We start from the raw sequence: 6,630 nt of genomic DNA, 5'->3' as shown, positions 1-6,630 counted from the left end.
AATGACGTTTGGATCATAGAGGGATTATATCCGTGTAGGTGTAGTGTTGTGATTGTAGTGTAGTCTAAGACAAATATCGGTAAACGTGCACCCTTACACCCTTATACAGAATGTGTGACCTTCACAATTCATATGTTAGTGTTATTGATATATTCTCGTGCTCTCTCGTATCTTTTAAAAGACAATTTCGTTCGAAATTATTGAGTACACACAATACAATTTAAACTATAATATAAATAAATGATATATATACATAAACAAACATAAGTACATAAACCATAATCTTTGATCCCTGTTTTTACTTGTTCTGTCATTGTTTGACTATAAATCTAAAATATGTTCTCAGTGAGATAGTTATAAGGTAACAATTGTAACTAATTTTATATGTCTAAGCTTCTAAGTTTGTACTTTCTTACTGCCTTTTGTTTCTGTTTATCTCCGATAAAGTAAATAAATAAATAGTGTAAGTTGGCAAAGTAAAGACTACACGGTGGTCGAAAGCGAAGCCTGAACAGGCAACAGCTTATAAAAGCACTAATTTTCAGTAAGGGACCCAATTATTTGTATTTATATATTTTATGACATGTCGTTACTGCTTGCAACTGTGGGGTTTAAAAGTAAAATAAAAAAATAACAGAAAACCTAAATGTAGATGCAAGGATACAAATTTCGCCAATTTACAGAGAATAAATAATAAGCAACATTAAAATGAAAATTGGACGCTAAGCTAAGGTTAAGTGTATACATATCATTGTTTACTATATGGCTACTCTCGCTATACAGCAGACTTTGATACGGTGTTGGGTACTGGTCCGTCTAACATCTCCTGAGGATGCTCCGTGAATGGGTGAAACACGTGTAGAGAGTAGATTAACGGTGGTAGTTATGTAATTTTTTTATTTACTTTATTGGAGATAAACAGTAACAAAAGGCAGTAAGAAGGTACTAACTTAGAAACTTAAAATATAAAGTTAGTTAACACTGTTACCTTATAACTATCTCAATAAGGACATTTAATGATTTATAGTTAAACAATGGACAAAAAATTATAAAAAACAGAAATTCGCATTGTTTGCCGCGCGCGCATTTATCAGCGGGCTGGCGGACGATGCACTTCATTGCACGACTACTGCTGCATAGCGGAAGTAGCTATATATTAGTCTCTTTCTTACTTAAGATGAACGTAACCGACGTAGCTCGAAGAATTGCTCGTCTGAAGGTGGGCGGGGAAGATCGCTCTTACAGCCAACAGCCGTTGGTGATGAAAGGTTCTCGGATGATGACCACGAGTTAGGTTGCAGACCGCGGGCAGCCGGTCATTGAGGCGATTTCTAGGGGAACTATGCCTGAGGAGGGTATTTGTCAGCTAACATGAATGAATGAATTACAATTGCATTTATCAATTTTAATTTACTTTGAATTACTTGTGTGTGCTTGCTTTAAAGAGGTTAATACATTTTGCAGCCAATTAATATATTGCGCAAGCTATCCATAAATCAATGGTTTAAAAAACAACAAATAATGTAAATATAATATAGTTCAAATATTATTTACAAATTTATATTACTACATGTTTAAATAATTATCGTTTACTCATTGCACTTTAATAAAAAAGTAATGTAACCTATTTAAAACTGATCGCTTTATACAAGACAGGCAATTATCGTGTGTAGTTGGATGCATAGCTGAATGATATCCCATTTTGCGTTTAGATAGTCGTGCGATAATTATTTTAAAAATATGTTTTAAATAATTACATTATAATTAGTAAAAAGTAATTAAGGGGACACCCGGGTTTGAACCGGGGACCTCTCGATCTGCAGTCGAATGCTCTACCACTGAGCTATATCCCCGCGATATCAAGTCTATTGTATCGAGGCTTTTTATTCAAAATTATACCAACTTTACATCACCCACGTATTCAATATTGCGTAATGTTTACATTATAAATAAGTAACTAACTTCAACTATAAAGTCATCTATATCCGAATTTAGCTTCAAATTAAAATTAAAATTCGTTCTTTATTTAAATCGGTACTTACATGCAATTTTATATCGACGATTATTTCAACATTATAAATCTGCTAAGAGGAGTTTAATAAAAATGTACACTGTCATATATTTAACAATAATTATTATAGTATTGATATAAAATATTAATACTTCATCTATTTCAGCTGATGGTCGCCCACTGATGGGCATAGGTCTCCACCAAAAACCGCCACGATGATCGGTCCTCTTGTCCGTCTAGTGGAGGGCTTGCCCACGCCGCGTGTACCGGCTCTTGTCTGCCACTCGAGAACCTTTCGGCTGCCACCGGTTGCACTTGCGACGCGTCTCAATCATTGCCATTTCAGACGAGAAATCTTCTCTCGGTACCGCAGCGAAACTACGTACATAGATCTTTCATAGACATTAATATACGCAATTAATTAACACTTAATGCAGTAAATCTGATGATGTAATGGTTCTGAAAGTAATGTTCACTGGATGTGGTCTTCTATCAGCTTATGCGTTTGACTCAGGCTCCTTTCAACTAGACCAGAGTTCCCCAAACTTTTTTGTGTAGTAGACCCCTTGCCATGTTTTTCCGTGTTGGCTAGACCCCCTACTTACCTGATATTGATTTCCTGTAAATTTCTAACTGTAGTGAAGTTTATTGTTAAAAACTTAAAGTAAAAACACATGTCAATTTATACATTTATTAATTGAATTTAAATTAAAACTACTCATAAAATAAACTATAAATAAAATAACATAAGCAATAAATCAATATTTTTAGTGACAAGGATGAACCTGATGCTTTAATAATAAATTATCAACATTTGGCGTCAATTTTGTAAGGGTTAATCTTAAATCTCCTGGGCTAATGATGTCCAGTCTGTTTCTTTTTTTCTTAATAGGTACTTTTATAAATAATGTAAACGTTTTGATATTATAACATGGTATGATGTAAGTAAATAGGCACTATCAGTGTATGTGTTAAGATCCATTTTCGTGGACCCCCATTTTCATTTCATGGACCCCCAATTTTTTTTTCGCTGACGTAGGCCCCTTGCAGGTTGTCATAGACCCCTAGGGGTCAATATAGACCACTTTGAGAATCACTAAACTAGACTATTGAATATCTAGGCGGAAAGCCTATGTCCAGTTGTGGAAGTCTTACGCATAAAATGATAGTAATGATGCCCGTTCTTGGAAGAGTATAGATCAGACATTAAAGTTATATTTTGCTAATGGAGATACTAAACTAAATCAATTTTGAAGTTTTTTATTTTATATTAATAAAAATCCATTAACATTCGACTCTCAACATCGCACGATTTATAACAAAATATTTAATAATCGCCTTCAATAAATGCCGTCATTAGCGATATAAGATGGAATTTATTCGCGTGGGTGTGCCAACGCCCCAACCTCCCACGGAACAAGGGGTGTTTGCCAAAAAAATCCCGCTTTATTCTGGTAGATTGCAACCACTTAATAGACGGTTTCAAACCAAACCCGCAATTAAAACAATATTTAGCTTCGATTATTAATAGAGATCCTGGAAATTGAAGACGCTGCCTTTTACATCTCAAACTTATTCTAATGTACAGGACTTCGCAAAGTTTTACAAACATGCAGGTACAGTCAACAAAGTTCCAAATCTTAATAAATTAAACTCTGCCTTCTTCAAAGATATATATGGGGGGATATATCATAATCGCCATGCTTGGCAGGCTGGTTGGCGATTGCAATGTGGTATTATGGTACGCTGCTGCCCATCCTCTAGAAATTTATTTTTGAGCACAGGCATATAAGGCTGCATAAAGGAAATCGAACACGTGACCTACTATCGCTTGTCTCATTCCTTCATCGCAGGGACAACCACTGCTTTTTATTAAGTAAATTGATATGTTATATTCATTTCAGTAGAAGGATCTTTGCATATAGATATAGACTATATAAGATCGGATGGACGCGGTTTTCTTTTACCCTATTTAAATGAATAACTAGGTGGATACCTTATTAATGGGAGACGCCGACTCCTGATCATACTAGCGTTGCTTGAGTTTCTTCGCAACTTCTTCTTTCAACGCTAATGCTTCCGGAGCCAAGCTGAGGTGAAGCCCACTTGGGCGCTCTTGTGTTGAAATGCTAAGCGGGTATTATAGTGCCAGCCCAAGGTCCCCTCGGTGGGGGCCCTTTCTCTTTATTAAAGTCTTCAGAGTAAGAAAGGGAATAATATATAGCTATTTCCGCTATGCAGTAGTAGTCGTGCAATGAAGTGCACCACCAGCTCGCTGATAAATGCGCATGCGGCAAACACTGCGAATTACACAACTACCATCGTTAAATTACTCTACACGTGTTTCACCCCTCCACGGGGCATCCTCGGAGAAATCGCATTTATCAGGCTGGCGGGCGGTGCACGTGATTGCACGACTACTGCTGCATAGCGGAAGTAGCTATATATTTGTCCCTTTCTTATTTAGGATGGACTTCCGCAAGGTAACGCCTGAATCTATTAGATATAAAAGCCTTCAGTTCAGCTGCCTTCCAATCCGGTAAAATGGTTGTATGATCCGAGCCGAGGCTTCGTGGACTTGAGTTACCTTAAAAGAGGTTTTAAGTTAAGTGTACTATACCTACAATTTCAAACACCCGGCGGAATCTGCAAATGCCACTTGGGTAGCAGTGAGAGTTTGTTAAAAAAGTGTATTAAATATAATATTCTATTATAGGCATATGGTTTCTTATACTAATGATAAGACAGTTAAGGTAGAGTATTGAACATTTAATCAAACTAATTTATAGTAAATAAGTATTGTCTTCAAATAAAAGACTTTCAGCTCTCTCTCTCTCTCTCTCTATATATATATATATATATATATATATATATATATATATATATATATATACATACTCAACGCTCTGTTTTATAGATAGCAAGACTTTATACTTGAAGTTAGTAACCTATTTAACGTAAACATTACGCAATCTTGAAGAAGTGGGCGATGTAAAGTTGATGTAACTTTGAATTAAAAGCCTCAATACAATAAATTTGATATCGCGGGGATATAGCTCAGTGGTAGAGCATTCGACTGCAGATCGAGAGGTCCCCTGTTCAAACCCGGGTGTCCCCTAGTGAAATGTTTTGTTCGATAAAACTTTTGTAATTTATTAACTATTTTTATAGTACTTTTTCGAAATGCTATATTCTTTAAATCTTTACTTACAGTTTCCACTTGTATAAGTAATGTGAAGAATGTCGAAAGAGCTTAAATTGATAGAGCCTATAATCATATTGAACTCCCTTTTAATGGCATTCTTCAACAACAAGTGTTTTAAATGCGCCTTTATCTGAGATCTAACAACAAAGTCGGACTCGTTTTATATACTGTGATTAAAAACTATGGTGAAATTCTCATTTAAAACTCTCGGACATTAGGAAGGCAGGTAATTTTCCTAGGTTGGTAAGACTGTCTATAACATTTGCCAAGCGTCTGTTTGAAAAATGTTTTGTCTCGAACGCGCCGAGTCTCGACGTCATATTACATTGGTCCTTCGCGACTTTATTGCCAAAAACTCGACTCATATTGCATTGGTTCTTCGCGACTTTTTTTTGCCAAAAACTCGACTCATATTATTCCGCAAGCACTGTGTTCACCTGATTTAGCCCCGTACAACTTCTGGTTATTCAGTAAACTAAAAGAAACAATGCGAGGACGCCGTTTTGGAGATATATAAACGGAATCGAAAAAGGTGTTGAAGGCTGTATCTGTAAAAGACTAATCCGACTGTTTGGAGGACTGGTAAGGATCAAGGACCTTCTCCAAACCATGAATATGTTGTTGGTTCACCTAGCTGTCAACCCACACCGCATTTACCGACTTGTGATCACTATTCGAGAACCTATTGATACTAGGTGGTAAAAAAAATATTTAGTAAATAATATAGAAATCATTATTTAGCCAAAGCATCGAGCTTTTGACCCAACAATGTAATACTGGAGTCAAAACTGCCCGCGAGATGTAGTCATAAATAAGCCTCGCCCCGTACGGTAGGATGATGTAGTGTGATTTTTTGCCATCGTCGGCCATATTGAAATTTATGATTTTATTTGGGAGCGCGCGTGTGGCAAAAACTTAATCGATGGGTCAAGCGGGCCCTTTGGGCCAGTTAGGGTTGCACGAGAACTTTTTTTTTTACGGAATGTCATCGTTAGTTTTTTTTTTTAATTCTCTGATCCTTTCTAACGCTGAGTGTACGGACTGAAGTTGATGTCACTGATTACTGGCTTTTCGCCCACGTGATGACGTGATATCTGACTCAATATAACCTCACAATTTATTTGTAGTAACGCTGTCTAGACGTATTTTGGTACCTTGTGATAAACGTAAATGGATTTAATCATATATAGATGCATTACATCTTGTATAGACAATATTTTAAAACGCTAAATATTAAAAACATTTAGAGATAAAAAATAAAACTTATTTAAAATTGGAACACAATAACACGTTGAGCGGTGGTGGCCCAGCGATAGAGATTAGCGATCATAGGTCGCGGGTTCAATTCACACTCTGTGCATTAATTATATAGGTATGCCACTACTCATCAGTAAGTTTCCAGATGATGGACAAC

General features: G+C 36.2%; 2 non-coding genes across 2 annotated transcripts; one reads left to right on the top strand and one right to left on the bottom strand.

The window, feature by feature from the left end:
• Positions 1–1,781: 1,781 nt before the first annotated feature.
• TRNAC-GCA (transfer RNA cysteine (anticodon GCA)) lies at positions 1,782–1,853 on the bottom strand. The gene has a single exon. It is a non-coding gene; the product is annotated as a tRNA-Cys (tRNA).
• A 3,204-nt stretch (positions 1,854–5,057) lies between these two features.
• On the top strand, positions 5,058–5,129 carry TRNAC-GCA (transfer RNA cysteine (anticodon GCA)). The gene has a single exon. It is a non-coding gene; the product is annotated as a tRNA-Cys (tRNA).
• Positions 5,130–6,630: the final 1,501 nt, after the last annotated feature.

The sequence above is a fragment of the Battus philenor genome, unplaced genomic scaffold (assembly GCF_028537555.1).
Source record: "Battus philenor isolate CCGP_79_NKW_IND1 unplaced genomic scaffold, ilBatPhil1.0.hap1 SCAF_10, whole genome shotgun sequence".
NCBI lineage: Eukaryota > Metazoa > Arthropoda > Insecta > Lepidoptera > Papilionidae > Battus > Battus philenor.
Note: the sequence above shows the minus strand (reverse complement) of the source record. Positions and strands in the feature narration are given on the sequence as shown.